Source organism: Heptranchias perlo, unplaced genomic scaffold, assembly GCF_035084215.1.
Source record: "Heptranchias perlo isolate sHepPer1 unplaced genomic scaffold, sHepPer1.hap1 HAP1_SCAFFOLD_47, whole genome shotgun sequence".
Classification (NCBI taxonomy): Eukaryota; Metazoa; Chordata; class Chondrichthyes; order Hexanchiformes; family Hexanchidae; genus Heptranchias; species Heptranchias perlo.
The window spans coordinates 1504297-1524871 of record NW_027139484.1 but is presented as its reverse complement, the minus strand read 5'-3'; the positions used below and the strand labels follow the sequence as shown (position 1 = coordinate 1524871).

The window sequence follows — 20575 nt, the reverse complement described above, 5'->3', positions numbered from 1 at the left end:
ATACTGTACGTTAAAGTTGGGGTGAATTCAATGAACAACGAGGTTGATTTAATTAATACATATCAATTTAATTTTAATTGAATGCACAAAGTGAATTTATTGAACATAGTTTATACCCAACACAGGTTCGCTGACAGCTATAACCACAGAAATGAACTGTTGAATGTATTAGTTGGATTGTGTTAGTGGGACCTATAGATTAGATTTCCTCTAACACTCTGCTGCAGTCTCTCCCTGTGAATCCCAGCCTCTCCTCCCACTGCATTTTATCCATTGTCTCCTCATCCGTTCCTTCAGTTTGTCCACTGTCCCAAATCTTCTGCTCCTGATTCCCCTCCAGCTCCGACATGTTCTTTTCCTTGTCTCCCTCCCAATCTCACTCAATGGCTCGGACTCCAGCTGCCTTTCCCGTTCAGTCCCAGCCCCTGTCGGCTCTCTTAACCCAGAGCAACAAAGAGGCTGCACGTCCCCCTATCCCCTCACCTTCCCGACACTTCCCTCTCTTTCCCATCAGTCTGGGACCCAAATCCAGCTTTAATCCGCTGGATTCCCATTGTGTAAAACGTCTTCTCCTTTCCGCACCGGCACTGCGCCCTCACTCACCCCTCCCAGTGGATCCGGTGCTCACTGTATTCGCTTTATGTATCCATCTCCAAATTCATTATTGATCGTTGTGTTTAAAAACATCTCTCTGCCCGAAAGTGCTGTCCACGTCAATCAATCACTTCCCACCCATCGATGCTGCAACAAAGCTGGAAATTTCACCCCAGATCCTCTCAAACTGCTGCTTTGGCTCCAGGTCTGATCAGTAATTTCTCTGCTTCCTTTTCTCTCTCTTACAGTTAACTTGGTGGCGATTGTGATCCTGTCCCGTGGAAAGTGCGGTCTCTCCAAATGTATCAGTCGCTACCTGGTGGGAATGGCAATGGCCGATCTCATGGTCGTTATAGCGGATCCGATATTGAGAGAGATTCCTTGGATGTATCGCCCATTTTCATTCCTGGGCATTACTCCCGTGTGTAGTTTTATTCTATTCTTGGGTTCTGCAGCCACGGGGGTTTCTGTCTGGTTCACAGTCACTTTCACCTTTGATCGATTTGTGGCCATTTGTTGTGAGAAGCTGAAAACTAAATATTGCACCGAGAGAACGGCGGCTGTGGTTCTGGGAACAGTGAGTGTGCTGGGCTGTTTGGTGAATGTCCCCTGGTACTTTACAAATGAACCTGGCTTTATAATTGACAATGTTCCCTGGTTTTGTGAGACTAAATTGATCTTCCGTACTTCCCCCGCATGGGCCGCATTTGAGATGTTTCACCTCATTTTAACCCCATGTGTCCCGTTCTGTCTGATTTTGCTGTTCAATGTTCTGACGGTCAGGCGTATTTTAGTGTCCAGTCGAGTCCGCAGGGGACTCCGGGGCCGCAGCAATGGAGAGAATCAGAGTGATCCAGAGATGGAGAACCGAAAGAAATCCATCATTTTACTCTTCAGTATATCGGGCAGTTTTATACTGTTGTGGCTGACACAGGTTGAATTTTACATTCATGTGCGAATTGCAGACATTCAGTCTTATTACTCCTATACTGACCCTGTTTATCTCACAGAACACGCAGCAAAGATGCTGCAGCTTCTCAGTTCCTGCACAAACACGTGTATTTATGTCCTGACCCAGACTAAATTCAGAGTGGAGCTTAAGAACGCAGCGAAATATCCATTCAATCTAATTGTTAAATTAGTGAAATCATAGAAAGAGCTGAAGGGTTTCAAGCACTAGAATTAAATCGCATTTCATTCTCCATCCCGTACACTTCCCAGGGCATGGAAAGTACATTTTATATTAGCAGCACAGAGTCCTGAAATGATCTGAAATCTGATTCTGATATATTTTATTGACAATCTTTCCTATTGAGGCAGGATTTACTCTGCAGACGACACATGAATTGTTGCTCGAAATGGCGGCTCTAAAGAGCTCAGCTGGACTTCAACCAATTGGCCACCGGGCAAAATTTGAAAAGCTGGTAATAAAAGTAGCTGCTGTGGGCCTGATCAGAATGGATGCAGTCCACATAAATGGAAAAGGAGAGAGCGAGGGAGAGAGAGGGAGAGAGAGAGAAAAAAAATGACAGAGAGTTAGAGAAAGAGGGAGAAAGAGACAGAGGTGTGGGAGAGAAAGAGAGGGAGTGGGATAGCGAGACAGGGGAGGGAGAGAGAGACACAAACAGCGGGAGAGAGAAACAGAGAGAAGGGGAAAAAAGAGAGAGATTTAGACAGATGGGGAGAGAATACAGGGACAAAAGAAATATAATGATTAAAAAAGCGCAGAAAAATTTCAGACAGATTCACATAAAAGCGAGGGTGTGTGTGTGTGAGAGAGATAGTGAGACACAGAGAGAGAGAGAAACAAAGAGGGAGAAAGACAGAGCTACTCGGCAAAGGAGAGATATAAAGACAGTTTGTAAGAAAGGAGAGAAAAATAAAGAGAGAAAGAAAGAGTGAAAGAAATCATCGATATAATGAGAGAGAGCAAGCAGGCATGGATGGAACGACAGAGAGAGACTGACAAAAAGTTACAAAGTGATGGAAGTAGAAGTGGAAAAAATAAGATAGAAAAACAGGCAGAAAAAAAAAAGAGACAAACGATATAAACAGAGAACAGACACAATGAAAGACGGACAAACATATATAGTGACAGGAGGGTAGAGACAGGAGTGAGAATAGAACACAGAAAGCATTCAATAACCAAACAAACTGTGTAATCAGCCTGGAGTGTGTGAGAGTGCTGACCAGCAGAACAGCAGCAGATGAAGCAGGTCAGACAGTTCATGTTTGTTCTGGGGTAACACTCTTGTGGATTAAATTTTGACATTTCTAAAGGTGATGCCTGTAGGCTGCACAATAAAGTCCCTCAGTCTCGTGTACCTGACACTGACCATTACTTACTGCAGGAGTTTCCCAGCTGCTCTGTGTAGTGAAAGATCATCGGATGAACGAAAGCCTGAGAATAAGTCAGCTTCAGCATGTCTGAAGGAAAAGGATTGTTAAAAGGTGGAAGGGTTGTTAAAATGATTGATAATAACACATTATGAAAGATCACACAGCAGAGGATAGATCACTATAGCAACAAGAACGATTCCAGGAGGGCTAGAGGTGGTTTGAAAATCTACGGAATTAACTTGGTTCCGTTGTGGACACTGAGAGAAAACAAGTGAAGTGTCAATCAATCATGGGTTTTATTTGTAGGAACCTTTTGTTGATAAGCCATCGTCCCAGAGATGTGATTCTCTGTTAAAAAGGTCTTTAAAAGCTGGGCAGAAGTTGAGTGGGGAGAGACACAGATCCACCACTCGGGCTCCAACCTCACCTTTCGCTTCCTGTCAGCACCACCTCACCTCGAATTTTCCGGACTGCTCGCTACCTCCCAGCTTGATGCCTCGATGCTGGTTTACCGATTGCCTGTGAAGCAAGTGACCTGGATACAAGAGAAAGCCACGCTACACGACAACATTATCCATCAAAATACCTGGAGACTTGCTCCAAGTTTGAGCCAACCACAAGGAAATAAATTTCGTTACGGACTTAGCCTAAGATCGGCATTGGATTTCCAAACGGTTACGTATTTTTGGAATTCAGAATGTGTTGTTTTATTGGTGTTAAAGCAATTTTAATTCGGGCATAAACCCAAGGTGTTGTTTAAATTCTAATCTCAATTTTTCTGGTTTATTAACATTAATAAATTATTGTTTTCTTCATAAAACCATAGTTTGTGCCTGAAGTTTTTTCAGGATAAAGAGCCCGTTATTTAAATATGAAACTAAACCTTGTGGAGATAAACAGTCATTGCCGCAAATTAAAGTGTGAAATCACTTTGCACCTTTTTGCTCCTCCATCTGTACCATGTGTAACTTTCCCAGTGAGCTGCTGGATTCTGTAATAAATCACAATGTACTCTTACCCCTTCTGCTGTGTCACTAAAGTGCTCTGTATCTGTTACAAATACTGTTATTGTTTCAGATTAAAGAAAAATATGAATAATGGAGAAATTAACCAAATCCCAGATCAGAACGACATTCAGATTGAGTCCAATTTTACTCTGATTTATTTAGTAGAAGCTACAATTGCAAACTCTATTCAAAATGGCTCATTGGACCTTTCCTCTGAATGTCTGGTCTCTCCTTCTCTGTAAGAATTAATTCCAAATAACCAAATGTTAATCCTTTTTTGCAGAAGTTCACATTTTGGTCTTTATTTCCCTCACTGCACCGCTGTCTTTGTGTTAAACACCAGCTAGTGCCAGTCTCACACAGTTTGTATCTTTAACTATAGTGCAACAATGATTTAACAGGAACACCAAATGAACCCTCTCCTTGTCTCTCACCGTAACAAGCTGCTCCTCAGTGAGATGGATGCCTTATTAACGGCCATTATGTTTCAGGATCAGGACGGCCATTTTGTTTAAGCTTCATTGCGGTCAATTTGTTCCTGATCACCATATTGCCCCCATTAAGTTCGCCACCTTGCGCCTCAGTTAAATGGCAGCCTTGCCCCTCAGTAAGATGTCCAGCTTGCCCCTCAGTACGATGGCTGCCTCACTGGTGTCCATTTTGTTTCAGTTTCATGGCATTGAATTTGTTGTTCACAGATTCATGGTTTCATGGTGACTATGGCAGAAGAGGAGGCCATTCGGCCCACTGTGCGTGTGCCGACTCTTCAAAAGGGCTGTCGAATTTGTCCAATTTCCCCCTCTGCTCTTTCCCCACATGCTTTATGGAGGCTTTATAATAGTAGTTGTATAATCGAAATACATGTGTATGTATAGATGCAAATTGATGTTGTAATAGTTGCTATAATATATAAATAAAAGTTGTTGTTGTCGATAAAGATTGTCTCTCAATCTTTTACTCTTTGGATTCTTCTCCTTTATAAACTGGGCTTTGTTTCTGTGTCAATGAATGTTGCTGAGAGATTGTCCCTGTAACTGAGTGAGGGATCATGCTGTTTATTAGGTTTCTAAAAAAACTATTTTGCTTTCGCTGTTTTAAACGTCATGAATTTGTTGGAACTATTTGGCTAATTGGAAAAATCAACAAACTGTAAGTTGCCCACAAACTGCAGGCTTTATGTCCACTGCTAATTAAAGTAAGAGAAAAGAGCAAAGGCAAAGTTCGTTCACCTTTGCAAACTACAACAAAACGGGTGAAGCAGCAAAAAATGCCCAGGCTTTTTTCGGCTGCTCCAGGAACAGAAGATCAAATGAGCACAGGGGTAATTTGGACCCTGCAGCAAACACTAACCAGGACAGACAGACAGACCAGCACCTTTCAGGGGATGGTTGGGGGATGGTGCTTGAGGGAGTGAGGGAATGAGTGCCAAAGCAGGAGAGAACACGCAGCAAACTTGTATTAGAGAGAGAGAAGCAACTTGTGCTCTTCAGTCTGCCCTGAGTGTCTTTCTCTCTCTGTCTCTCTCTCTCTCTCCCAGCATTTCTCTCTTTTCTTCAGATTCTCTGCTTTTTAACTGGGGAGTTTGTTTGTCAGTGGTGTTTGCTGAGAGATTGCCTGCCTGTGTAATGGAATGAGTGAATGACTGTGTGTGAATATGTGTGAGTGAGTGAGTGTGGGGGAGCTCTGGGCTCTTGCTGTGCCTTTTTAATCACTTGCTTTGTTTACAATCAATTCCTTTTCACAATCTCTCTCTCCAGAGGAATTTGTTTGTGGAAATGCTGTAACATAAAGATGTGGAATGAGAATGTTTTGGAGGAGGAGTATTCCTTGTACAAGAAGCTTTCTCTCCACAGGGGACTGACCGAGGCCTTCACCAGAGGCTGCAGGCAATGGGGCTCACGTGAATTTTGTCTGGATCACTATGGGATCAATGGGTCACGGTGGGATCACTAGGAACACTGTGGGATCACGGGCTGCTGGTGGATCACTGGGACACTGTAGGCTCACTGGGACATTGTGGGATCACTGGGACACTGTGGGATTATTGGGACAATGTGTGATCATTGGGTTGCAGTGGGATCACTGGGACACTGCAGGTTCACTGGGACATTGTGGGATCACTGGGGACACTGTGGGATTATTGGGACAATGTGTGATCATTGCGTTACTGTGAGATCACTGGGACACTGCAGGTTCACTGGGACATTGTGGGATCATTGTGTTACTGTGGGATCACTGGGACACTGTAGGTTCACTGGGACATTGTGGGATCATTGTGTTACTGTGGGATCACTGGGACACTGCAGGTTCACTGGGACATTGTGGGATCACTGGGGACACTGTGGGACCAGTGGGACAATTTGTGATCATTGGGTGACTGTGAGATCACTGGGACACTGGCGGCCATTTTGCTTAAGATGGCCGCCTTGCTGGCCGCCATTTAGTTTCAGCTTCGTGGTATTAAAGGAGAGATGTCTTTACTCATTCTATGTAATATATAAATAATATAACACACGTTATTTTATATACACAAGTTGTTGAATACAAAGAAAGTCTCTCAAACTTTTACACAAATGCAGTTTGGATACTGGGACCTCTGGGTGTACCGTGAAATCACTGGGTGCGCTTTGGGAACACTGGGTGCACTGTGGGATCATTGGGATCATTTTGAGAGCACTGGGACACTCTGGGATTACTGGGGCACTTTGGATCACTGGGTCACTTTGGATCACTGGGAGCACTGCAGGATCAGTGTGTCCCTCTGCGATCACTGTGGGATCACTGGGTGCACTGTGGATCACTGGGACACTGTGCATGACTGGGGAACTATCACTGGGTGCAATGTGGGATCACTCGGTGCACTGTGGATCACTGGGACACTGTGGATCAATGGGGCACTATCACTGGGTGCACTGTGGGATTTTTATTTCATAGTTGGGCCGAAAGGCACTGTTTACCTGCTGTACATTCGATGTAATTCTATGTAGCACACGAGTCGTTGTTGTTGTTGTTGTTGTTGTTGTTGCTGCACAAGAGACTGTTGACAAAAATGAAAGCGCATGCAACTTGAGGCAACATATCGACATGGGTAGAGAATTGGTTGCGAGATAGGAGACAGAGAGTAGGGATAATGGGTCCATACTCCAATTGGCAGCATGTGACTAGTGGTGTCCCCCAGGGATCTGTAACTGGGGTCTCAGCTTGTCGCCATATTTATCAATGACTTCGATGAAGGAACAGGGAGTAGTATATCCAAGTTTGCTGATGACACTAAGTTAAGTGGTAGAGTCAGTAGTGTGGAATGCGCATGGAAAATTGGAAAGGGACATTAATAGATTCAGTTAGTGGGCAGAACGATAGCAGATGGAGTGCAATGTGGGGTAATCCACTTTGGACCGATGGTCAGGGTATTTTCCAAATGGGAAGAAGCTCGGAACTGTGGAGAAGCAGAGAGAATTAACGGTTCATTTACTTAAATCAGTAAAAGCCAACGGACGGGTCCAAAAATAATTTAAAAGGCTAACGGAGTGTTAGCCTTTATCTCAGGGGGCTGGAATATAAAGAAGTGGAAGTTATGTTCCAGTTATATAAAGCTCTGGATAGACTGCGTCTGGAGTAACTGCGTTCAGTTTTGGACACTGCACCTCAGGAAGGATAGATTGGCCTTGGAGGGGGTGCAGAGCAGATTCACCAGAATGTTACCGGGGCTAAAAAGGTTAAATTATGAGGACAGGCTGCATGGACTCGGCTCGGATTCCCTCGAGAAGAGAACATTGAGGGGCGGTCTGAGCGAGGTGTTTAACATGTTTAAATGATTCCATAGAATAGAGAGAGAGAACGAATTTCCTCTGGGGAATCAAGAACGAGGGGGACATAACCTTAAAATTAGAACCATGCCATTCAGGTTCGAAATCAGGAAGCACTTTTTTACACAAAGCGCAGTAGAAGTCTGGAACTCTGTCCCCAAAAACATGTGGATTCTGAGGGTCAATTGAAGCTTTCAAGACTGAGATCTATAGATTATTGTTGGTTTAGGGTATCGAGGGATGGGGAGCAAAGGCGGGTTAATCGATTTGAGGTACAGATCATCTCTGATCTAATTGAAGGGCGGAACAGGTTCAATGGGCTGAATGGCCTCCTCGTGTTCCCAATGGAAATGTTGAGAATATGCTTTGTTGAGGCTGTCACGTCTGGGTCAACCCCTGTCCAAACAAGGCAGGCCACATTTGGGAGTTTAATAACATTGAAATGAACATTTTTCTTTTGTGACTTGTGCAATTTCGATCAATTGAATAGTTATGAAAGAGAATCAATGCAGTCATTCTAACTTCTGGCTGATGATCAGAACAGAGGTTTCTGCAGTGTTGTGGTTATCATGTTCGCCTCACACGCGAAAGTTTCCCGGGTGGAAACATTATGTTGGGGCAATTTTTTTTTTCACTGTGAAATACCCGGTCCTGTTAAATTGAACACAAATTCGTGGTCTCACGAGCACTGAACATTTTAAACCGAGCCCTTAAAAATACAGTGTGTAAAATGAGAAGGGATAAAAAGTTCATCGCACAAAATAAATTATTAAAGTTTTCCAACTTCCCTCAGCAGCCTTTCGTTCTGCAAAATAACGATATCGGTTAATTCATGGTGATTAAAACAAAGATTGTTTTAATGAGGAAGTTCGTTCGATGAATGTGTTCAAAAGTTGCTTTCCTGACCGGGAATCGAACCCGGGCTGCGGCGATAAAGGCGCCAAATTCTAACCACTAGACCACCAGGGAGCACTATTTCCAGTATTATCAGATGTAACATGGATTTTCCTTTCTCTGTGATTGAGCTTTTAATTCTGTTTCGCTCCTTATTGCGAATATTCCCGTGATTAAATAAGAATAATGCACAATAGGCTCATGAAAACCCAGGGAGGTAGCATCCCGCTCACCGAGCCTTTATGGCAGCATTTATCTTACCAAGCACTGGAGTGAGTGAAACTGTCTCCGGGGCGGTCTCAGTGTGGAAAGGAATGCGAGTGAACGAGTTATTTGTCGGTCAGGATGGCCGAGCGGAGTAAGGCGTTGCGTGCAGGTTGCGGTCTCCGCTGGAGGTGTGGGTTCAAATCCCACTTATGACAGTGGTTATTTTGACTCCTATTTCATTTGTTGCTTGAGCTGCAGTTGAATTATCGGCCCAGTTGATTTGCTCTTCCCGCAACAACCAATCCGGTCTCCATCCACGGCACGTTTTGACGCCCACCGTCTCATCCCCAAACCGAGCTTCAAACGAAATTATGCTAGAAACACAAGGCGATAATTCAACAACTATGGAGAGAACAGACACTTGGGGAAATGTACCATCGGTAGAGGAGTAGGCCATTAAGCCCCTCCAGCCCGCTCCGCCATTTGATAAGATCATGGCTAATCTGTGGTCTAACTCCATATATCTGCCTTTCGTCCACATCCCTTCATACCTTCGGTTGGCAAAAAGCTATCTATCTCAGATTTAAAATTCGCAATTAAGCTAGCATCCATCCCCGTTTGGGGAAGAGAGTTCCAAACTTCTATCACCTTTGGTGTGCAGAAGTGTTTTCTAATCTCACTCCTGAAAGATCTGGCTCTAATTTTTAGACTGTGCCCCCTGGACCGAGAATCCACAACCAGCGGAAATAGTTTCTCTCTATCCGGAAAATGTCAATGACACAGTCAATGGAAGGTGCAGTTCAAGAAGGCGGCTCACCAGCACCTTCTCAAGAACAGTTAGGGATGTGCAATAAATGCTGACCTTGCCATTGACACCCACATCCCATGAATGAAGACAAAAAAAAGTCGCCTGCATGGCAGAGTAATTTCGTGCTGCTGAGCGACGGGAAGAATGAAACCATCGGCTTCAGTCCTTTGAACGAACTGTATACACTTGCCGTCGAGCTCAATCCCCACTTGGTCCTCTGCCCCGAATATCCACTACATCAGAAAATCCTCCATAACATAGAATCTCAGCATGGAAACATCACAGAAGGAGGCCATTCGGCCCATCGTGCCTGTGCGAACTTTTTGAAAGAGCTATCCAATTAGACCCACTCCCCTTCCCTTTCCCCAAAGCCCTGCAAAATTTTCCCCTACAAGGATTTACCCAGTTCCCCTTTGAATGTTATTCTTGAATCTGTTTCCACCACCCTTTCAGGCAGTGCATTCCAGATCATGACAACTCGCTGCGTAAAAACATTCTCCTCATCTCACCTCTGTTGCCAATTACCTTTAACCTGTGTCCTCCGGTTACCATCATTTCTGGCACTGGAAATATTTTCTCCTTATTTATTCCATCAAAACCGTTCATGATTTTGAACACCTCTGTTAAATCTCCCCTTAACCGTCTCTGTTCAAAGTGGAACAACCCCAGCTTCTCCAGTCTCTCCACCTCACTGAAGTCACTCATCACTGGCACCATTCTAGTAAATCAACTCTGCTCCCTCTCCAAGGCCTTGACATCCTTCCTAAAGTGTGGTGGGCAGAATTGTGTCGTGGCCAGCTGGGGCCTAACCAGTGATTTATAAATGTTTAGCATAAGTTCCTTGCTTTAGTACTCTTGGCCTCTATTAATAAAGTCAACGATTCCGGATATTTTTTTTTACAATCTATTCAACTTGTCCTGCCACCTTCAAAGATTTGTGTGCGTATGCCCCCAGGTCGCTCTGTTCCTGCAACCCCTTTAAAATTGCACCATTTAGTTTGAAGAGCTGGCACAGGCACGATGGGCCGAATGGCCTCCTGTGTTTCAATTATTCTATGTTTTTGATTACACCTCCATGCAGCGCTTTGGGATATCCCCCAGAAGTGGGAGTCAGCAGTTCACTTTCTCCCTTCACACTTCCATCTGACCTGGGCTGGACTGAATAGATGTTTTCGTTGTGTAATGATTATCATGTTGGCGTCACACACGAAAAACTCCCGGTTTAATCCCGGGTCAGAAACAATTTGCTGGAACTTGCTCCTCACAAACTTCCAGGGGCGAGCTTTCTCTCGTGCAAATTGGGCTGCAATCCTTTCACATTCAACAACGGCTGCTCCAGATTCCTGGTCTCATAAACACTGAACACTTTTAAGCAGTGCGTAAAATGAGAAGGGATGAAAGTTACAAAAGTTAGCGTAGTTTCGACAGTTACTCGGCAAACTTGTTAGCATTTCATTCAGTGCGAAACAGAAAGTTGTGGGTTTATTAATGGTGATTAAAAGATTCACCTTTTTTAAAATTCGTTCACGGGATGTGGGCGTCGCTGGCGAGGCCAGCATTTATTGCCCATCCCTAATTGCCCTTGAGAAGGTGGTGGTGAGCCGCCTTCTTGAAGCGCTGCAGTCCGTGTGGTGACTTTTCTCCCACAGTGCTGTTAGGAAGGGAGTTCCAGGATTTTGACCCAGCGACAATGAAGGAACGGCGATATATTTCCAAGTCGGGATGGTGTGTGACTTGGAGGGGAACATGCAGGTGGTGTTGTTCCCATGTACCTGCTGCTCTTGTCCTTCTAGGTGGTAGAGGTCGCGGATTTCGGATGTGCTGTCGAAGAAGCCTTGGCGAGTTGCTGCAGTGCATCCTATGGATGGTGCACACTGCAGCCACAGTGCGCCGGTGGTGAAGGGAGTGAATGTTTAGGGTGGTGGATGGGGTGCCAATCAAGCGGGCTGCTTTATCTTGGATGGTGGCGAGCTTCTTGAGTGTTGTTGGAGCTGCACTCATCCAGGCTAGTGGAGAGTATTCCATCACACTCCTGACTTGTGCCTTGTAGATGGTGGAAAGGCTTTTGGGAGTCAGGAGGTGAGTCACTCGCCGCAGAATACCCAGCCTCTGACCTGCTCTCGTAGCCACAGTATTTATATGGCTGGTCCAGTTAAGTTTCTGGTCAATGGTGACCCCCAGGATGTTGATGGTGGGGGATTCTGCGATGGCAATGCCGTTGAATGTCATGGGGAGGTGGTTGGACTCTCTCTTGTTGACTTGAATTATTTTGTGCAATTAAGTGAACTGTTTGGTAAAAATAGACTCCCTGACTGGGAAGCGAACCCAAACCATAGTGATGATAGTCCCGAATCTTAACCACTGGAGCACCAGCGAGTTTTGTTTACAGCATTATCAGATTTAACGTGGATTTCCCTTTCTCTGTGATTCAGCTTTTAACCCTTTTTAGCTGCTGATTGCGGATATTCCCGTGATTAAATAGGAAAAACTACAATAGGCTCAGGAAAACCCGGGGAGGTTGCATCCCGCTCACCGAGCCTTTCCAGCAGCATTTATCTCACCAAGCACTGGAGTGAGTGAAACTTTCTCCGGGGTGGGCGGGGGGGGGGGGGTTCTCAATGTGGAAAAGGTGGCGAATGAAGGAATCGTTCATCCGTCAGGATGGCCGAGATGACTAAGGCGCTGCGTTTACGTCGCAGTCTGCTTTGGAAGCGTGGGTTCGAATCCCATTTCTGGCATGGGTTATTTTGACTCCTGTTTTATTTGTTGCTTGAGCTGCAGTTGATTTTTCGGCCCAGTTGATTTGCTCTTCCCGCAATCAGGAACCCGGTCTCCGTCCACGGCAGGTTTTGACGCCCACCGGCTCATCCCGAAGCCATTCGAAGTAAATGCCTTCCATGACTGCTGCTTACAAATGTATTTACATGTATCTGTATTATTTATTCACTTATTGGGGTGTATATAATGTCAATGTATTTTCTGGATATTTATTTCTCTATGTCTTATTTCTTATTACACACAAATACATAACACAGATACACAGCGATATAATGATAACCACCACACAGTTACACCCAAATGTATTTATAAGTGTCACAGATGCAATCATATATATTTATAACAAGATATATCATATTGTAAAAATAATTAAAATAAATTTATAAATGGCACACATAACATAAACACTCACTTTGTAAAGAAGCATGACATCCATTTGTACACATCCATTGTTTAAATTTTCACACCGTCCTGTTCGCAGTCCTGAACAAAGTCCACACACAGAAACTCTCAGCGTTTTTTCAGATGCTGCCCGCCCTATTGTGCATTTTGAGCAGTTCCTTTCCTGTGATGTGATGATTCTGGGTGCCGGGTGTGTGTAATTGGATTTGCTGCAGTCGTGCTGCCGCAGACAGGTGAAAGCTGCTGCTGAGGCTGCCTGATACCCGGTGGGAGTGGGCGGGGATTTGGTAATCTGAAATAAATGAAACGGTGTATGAGAAACTTTCAAAAAGGTAAACATCCAAATCTTTGCTATCAGACCTTGTAGCGCAACGGTAGCGAGTCTGACTCCAGATTAGAAGGTTGTGTGTTTAAATCACGTCGGGCTCACAGTTGTCCTTAGTGTTGTTAGGAGGCTGGATAATACCCGCTTCCTTATTACAATCCCGTTTTCACAATAAACAGAATCCTGCTCTGAATTTCGCCTCACGAGTTCCCCACTGTCAGGGAGAGAAGCGTCTGATTCCCTCATTTATTTATTGCAAGAAACATAAACAAACACAATTATTAATTCAAAATCAGCCTGCAGCTCCACACGCACAGAGATAAACACAGCCAGAGAGACAGACAAACACCGGGAAATAGACAAACCGGTTTCTCAGAGAATTGCCTGTACCTCCACGGTCGAATGTAAGGTATTTTGTTGTTCGCTTTCGTTCCACACCTTGGAATTCAGGAGAATCTGGTACATGGTTTGTCGGACAAGGCACGAGCGCGATGGCCCGAATGACCTGCTTCTGAGCTGTATCCTTCTCCGATTCAGAACTCAGCCCCTCACGGGGAGCCAGCAGCTGCCTCGCTGCAATAATCGACCAAATTGAGCCATTTCAGCAGGCCCGGCTTGTTCAGTCGGTAGACCATGAGACTTTTAATCTCAGGGTCGTGGGTTCGAGCCTCATGTTGGGCGAATTCTGTTTTAAACTTTCACGCTGCTTTCCCGAGTGAACCCTCCGCTTGCTTCACTGTCAGTGCAAGAGACGATTCTGTCAGTGCCGCCTCGTGTGCAATGGTCAAAACTTTAAAAGGAGCAGAAGGTTATTTGGGGTTCAGATACACAAACCTCTCTGATGACCCTGAAATTATGTCAGAGGTTGCTGCCTCACCAACATCTCTTGCTCTCTGACGAGGCACTTGCTCCAGTTTCAATTTACAAACTGGGTAAGTTGGTGATCGGGTGCAGGAGAGCTAGTTTGTGATCTGAGTTGGAGAGTCAGCGGCCCCGGGTGAGACAGAGAAAAAAAGTCAGTCCAGGCCCGGCCCCAATCTGCGGATGTGGAACAAAATACGGGAGGAGAGTGCAGTGTGAGGTCCCTGTCAAACCAACTGCCCGAACAAAGCTGGCCACAGTCACAGAATCAGAATGGCTACTTCCTGAGGGGGGAGGCCGGTTCATGTGGAAAAGGATCCGGACGAGAATGATCTGATTCATAAGGTTAGGGGAGGGAAATTAGGGAGCTCCTTCGGAACGTTAATGACTTGAAAATGAAGACTTTTTCCTGTGTTGCTTGTGTGGTTTTGATGAATGAAATGTTTGTAAAAAGGCATCCGTGGAGAAGGATTGAGAGCTTTTAGGACTAGAGGGGAAATGAGGAGATTTTTTTTTCACACAGAGGGTTGTTACGATCTGGTAGCCACTCCCTGAAAGGGCGGTGGAAGCAGCTTTCATAGGAACTTTCAAAAGGCAATTGGACAGGCACTTGAAGAGAACTGATTTGCAAGTTTACGGGGAAAAGGCTGGGTTTTTTGGACTAAATTGGACAGATCTTTCAAAGAGTCGGCAGGGCAACACAGCCGAATGGCCTCCTTCTGTGCTGTAATATTCTATGATTCTATTCCATTATTTTAGTGTGGGACAGGAGAGATGTTGTTTAAAGAGAAGTAAAACTGTCCCAATCAGAGCAGAGAGAGATGACTGGTCAGTTCCCCTCTGTCCGGTATCAGTCACCAGCGGTTTTTTTGTGGTGTAGTGGTTAACAGTTCGCTTTACACGTGAACGGCCCTGCTTTCGATCCTGGGCGGACAATTTATATTGCAGTTACTGTTCACATTCTATATTAATGACTTAGATGAGGGGACCGAGTTTAATGGATCCAAGTTTGCTGATGATAAAAAGGTAGATGGGAAAGTAAGCCGTGAGGAGGACGCAAAGGGAGGTGGACAGGTTAAGTGATTGGGTAAGAAAGTGGCAGTTGGAGTATAAGGTGGGAAAATGTGAAATTGTCCACTTTGGTAGGAAGAATAGAAAAGCAGAATATTTTTCAAAAGGTGAGAGTCCAATAAATGTTGGTATTCAGAGGGAGTTGGGTTTACTTGTAAATAAATCACAGAAATTTAACATGCAGGTACAGCAAGCAATTAGGAAGAAAAATGGTATGTTGGCCTTTTTGAAAGGAGGTTGGAGTATAAGAGTAAGGAAGTCTTGCTGCAATTAAATAGGGCTTTGGTGAGAACACACCTGGAGTACTTTGATGTAGTCCGCATAGATTTTAGCAAGGCTTTTGACAAGGTCCCAATTGACAGACTGGTCAAAAAAGATGGAATTGCACGAGAGAGGGGACAGAGGAGATTTACGAGGAGGTTGCCATGGCTGGAGAATGTTGGCTGTGAGGAAAGATTGGATAGGCTGGGGTTGATTTCTTTGCAACGGAGGAGGCTGAGGGGTGATTTAATTGAGGTGTACAAAATTATGAAGGGCCGAGATAGAGGCGATTGGAAGGACCTATTTACCTTTGCAGGGAGGTCAATAACCAGGGAGCATAGATTTAAAGTGATTGGTGGAAGGATTAGAGGGGAGCTGAGGGGAATTTTTTTCACCCAGAGGGTGGTGGGTGTATGGAACGCACTGCCTGAAAGGGTGGGAGAGGCAGAATCCCTCGTTACATTTAAATAATACTTGGATATGCACCTGAAGTGGCGTAACGTAAAATGCTACGGACCGAGTGCTGGAAAGTGAGATTAGACTGGGTGGCTTATTTTCGGCCGGCGCGGACGCGATGGGCAGAATGGCCTCCTTCTGTGCGGTAAATTTGCCATGATTCGAAAAAATTTGCGTTTGTTTTTTGTAAAAGCAAAATTCCCGAACCGAGAATCGAACCCAGGCCACAGCTGTGAAAGTCCCGAATTCTAACTACAAGACCACCAGGGAAGCCATGGCAGATTTTCAAATACATCTGGGAGTGTTTACATTAGGTACAAATAACATTTCTGGTTTCGTGACTCTGTTATTTACAAATGTATTATTGTATTATTTGTATCATTTATTTATTTATTTATTGGGGTGTATATATTGTGAAGCTACTTTTGGCGCTGATATGAGTCTGTATAATTCCGCAATTAATGCTTCATTTGCGTTTTCACAATAACAAGTCTGTCTCACTTGTTCCCCAGTGTCAGGGAGGGAAGTGTCTGATGCCCTCTTTTATTTAATGTTAAAAACAGAAGACAAACACTCGGATTCCTTCAATATCAACCTGCAGGTCGACAGAGACACAGAGATAATCACAGCCAATGATATGGACAGCCAGGGTCGAGTTCACTGAGACGACAGACAAGAGTGGTTGCAACTTCCAGGCCCGGCCAACTCATTCGGCAGCACATGAGCCTCTTAAACTCAGGGTCGTGGGTTCGAGCCCCACGTTAGGCGAATGCTCTTTTCAACTGTTTCTGTTGCTTTCAGGGGAGAACCCAAGCTCTGATTCCCCCTGACCTCCCGTGCAGTGTCGCCGCGCCCGGGCTGATTTCTCTCTCTCTCACCCGGGACCGCTGAGTCTGCTATACCGTGATCACCAACTCATCCAGTTTGTAAATTTAAACCGGAACAGGTGCCTCACAAAGGGCAAGAGAAGTAGGGAAGGCTGCAACCTCTGACAAAATCGCATTCCCATTGGAGGTTTGTGTATCTGAACCCCGAACACTTTCTGCAACTTTAAAAAGTTTTGACATTCACTGTACAGGACGCGGCACCTTGAGACTCGTCTCTGACACTCACAGTGATGCGTCTGGCCGTTTTCACTCGTTAAACAGAGATTGTGACATTGTGATATTGTCTTAGACACCCTCACCAGCGGAAAGGTTTTGTCTATCTACCTTTCAAAATCCTAAAAAGCCTTCAAAATTCCAGGGAATACAAGTGTGTAACCGCTGCTCATAATTTAACCCTTCGAGCCCTGCTAACGTTCTGGTAAATCTGGGCTGCGCTCCTTCCAAGACCAATATACCCTTTTGGAATAAAAGGGAATAAAACTTGAAATGAGCATCACTGAGGATCAGTTTTCTCTCACTCAAAGTTTCGTGAAGTAAAAGATACAGCTTTTCAATAATAAGGGAGCAGCCATTGTCGCCTTTTTTGGCAGGAGAAAAAAACTCCTACCTGGATTTTTATGGAGAGCAAGTTTCAACATAACATTTATGCTCTGGAACCTTTCGTCTGTTAGAGCAAACGCGATAACCGCTACACTACGGAAACTGCGACTATTTCATTAACAACAATGGTGAACTGACTTACTCTCCTGTCTCTGTTCTGATTTGGAATGTGTTGCTTCTCCGTCCAGCAACACTTAACATGTTACAAAACAGAAGGAGATCATTCGGCCCATCGTGCCTGTGCTAGCTCTTTGAAAGTGCTATCCAATGGTCTCACCACCCATAAGCTCTTTCCTCAGAAGCCCTGCAATTTATTTTCCTTTTCAAGTATTTATCCAATCCACTTTTGAAAGTTACGATTGAATCTGCTTCCACCGGCCTTTCAGGCAGCGCATTCCAGATCATAACAACTCGCTGTGTAAATTATGTTCCCTCATGTCGCCTCTGGCTCTTTTGCCAATTACCTGAAATCTGCGTCCTCTGGTTACCGACCCTTCTGCCACTGAAAACAGTTTCTCCTTATTTGCTCTATCAAAACCTTTCATTATTTTGAACACTTCTGTCAAATCTCCCCTTAACCTTCTCTGCTCCAAGGGGATAATCCCAGCTTCTCCATTCTCGCCATATAACTGAAGTCCCTCATCCCTGTTACCATTCTAGTAAATCTCCTCTGCACCCTCTCCAAGGCCTTGACATCTTTCCTAAAGTGCGGTGCCCAGAATTGAACACAATACTCCAGCTGCAGCTTAATCAGTGTTTTGTAAACGTTTGTCATAACTTTGTTGCTTTTTTACTCTATGCCCCGATTAATAAAGTCCATTTCACAAGGCTGTATATGTCCTCCTGAAGTCTGATAGTATCTATCACATTGTTTGATCGATTCCCGAGTTTCGTGCCATCTGCAAACTTTGAAATTATACCCTGTACACCCAAGTGCAGGTCATTAATGTATGTAAGAAAAATGAAAACTTTTTGCAGTGTGACTTGTGTGACTTTAAGCCGAGTTTATAGAACATCTTCTCATAATTTAAGGCATCGCACCCTGGTAACAATCTGGTGAATCTGTGCTGCACTCCTTCCAAGGCCAATATATCCTTTCAGATTAAAAGGGTATAAACTTGAAATAAGCGTCACTGTGGATCAGTTTTCGCTCACTCAAAGTTATCTGTTGAGTGAAATAAAAGAAAGCGCTTTTAAAGAATAAGCAAGCAGCCACTATCGCACCTTTTGACAAGCCTATTTTGTGGCACTTTATCAAACGCCTTTTGAAAGGCCATATACAAAACATCAACCACATTGCCCTCATCAGCCGTCTCTGTTAACTAATCAGAAAACTCAATCAAGATTTGCCAAGAAAGCCACAGTGGCTTTCTTGTCCAAATGACAATTCATTTTGTCCCGGATTATCATTTCTAAAAGCTTCCCACTACCGTGGTTAAACTGACTGGCCTTTAATTGCTGCGTTTATCCTTTCACTCTTTTTTGAGCAAGGGTGTAAAATCTGCAATTCTCCAGTTCTCTGGCACCAAACCCTGTATCTAAGGAGGATTGAAAGGTTATGGCCAGGACCTCTGTCATTTACACCCTTACTTCCCTCAGCAACCTAGGATGCATTCTATTCGGACCAGGTGACTTATCTACTTTAAGTACAGCCAGCCTTTCTAGTATCTCCTCTTTATCAATTTTCACCCCATCCAGTATCCCAACTACCTCCCCTTTTACTGTCATTTAGGCAGCATTTTCTTCCCCGGTAAAGACAGATGCAGAATACTCATTCAGTACCTAAGCAATGCCCTATGCCTTCATGTGTAGATCTCCTTTTTGGTCCCTAATCGGTCTTACCCCTCCTCTTACTACCCGTTTACTATGTATATGCTGATCGAAGACTTTTAATGACTTGATGAAGGGATCGAGTTTAACGTATCCAAGTTTGCTGATGATACAAAGCTAGGTGGGAAAGTAAGCTGTGAGGAGGACACAAAGAGTCTGCAAAGGGATATAGACAGTTTTAGTGTGTGGGCAAGAAGGTGACAGATGGAGCATAATGTGGGGAAATGTGAGGTTATTCACGTTGGTAGGAAGAACAGATAAACAGTATATTTTTGTAATGGTGAGAAACTATTAAATGTTGATGTCCACAGAAACTTGGGTGTCCTGGACACCTGATCTCCAGGTTGTACTAACCTAGTATAAGCATATAAAACCTGATGACGGAGAAAGGCTAAATAAACACGAAGACATGAAACAATCCTTGGTGGTTTCTGAGAGTCAGCAAAGTCGGATGGTTTACGATCATGAGTTAAGATCAGTGGTGTTTACGTACAGAACAATGTAACCGAATCGTATAAAGATAGGGCATGCTCCCTTCTCAAATGTTAGAGCTCTCAATAGGGGTCAGTCAGAAGTCCATTGCCACAGGCAGTCAGCACAGGTCAGTTCTGATATATCTGGATTCGCAGACAGGTCAGGTTGTGTTGATTGCTTGACATTAATGTAATCTGTAGACAGTTGTATTATAATAATAATCCTGTTGAATGTAATGTTGAAGACAGCTGTGGTACAACTCTGTTGTAAGTCAATCTACCAAACTTGCTATTTTGTAACCACTCGGGCTAAAATCTAGCGGAAGTTATTGTTGATGGATTAACAACTCATAGTTGCGACAGTAACGGGAGAAATCCGCTAACATTCACTTTATATATAAACATCACACCCATAGTTTATATTTTCACACGTTCTCTTTTGCAGTTCTAACCAAAGTCCAAACATCGAAAGTCCACGTGTTTTTCAGAAGTTTCCCGTCCTGTTATGTATTTTGAGCAGTTTCCGACAGACATGAACATCACACCCACAGTTTATATTTTCACACGTTCTTTTTTGCAGTTCTAATCGAAGTCGAATCACCGAAAGTCTAAGTGTTTTTTAGAAGTTTCCCCTCCTGTTCTGTAACTTGAGCAGTTTCCCACATCCTTTTCCTGTGATGTGATAATTCTGGGTGCAGGATGAATGTAATTGGATTTGCTGCAGTCCGATGACAGCAGGCGATGGAAGCGAGCGCCATGCTGCCCCTGACAGGTGAAGGATGCTTCTGATGCTGCCTGACATCCGGTGGGAGTGGGCGGGGATTTGAAAGCCAACCCATTCGACCAATCTCGGAGCTCAAAAGCGGTGCTTGACAAACATTGATAGAAACAATCACCCATTAAAACACCCAGGCATCGTAGAGCAACGGTAGCGCGTCTGACTCCAGATCAGAAGGTTGTGTGTTCAAATCACGT

The 20575-nt window shown here is 44.3% G+C and overlaps 1 non-coding gene across 1 annotated transcript; it reads left to right on the top strand.

The window, feature by feature from the left end:
- Positions 1 to 13769: 13769 nt before the first annotated feature.
- trnak-uuu (transfer RNA lysine (anticodon UUU)) lies at positions 13770 to 13842 on the top strand. Its single transcript has one exon. It is a non-coding gene; the product is annotated as a tRNA-Lys (tRNA).
- The last annotated feature ends 6733 nt before the right edge of the window (positions 13843 to 20575 follow it).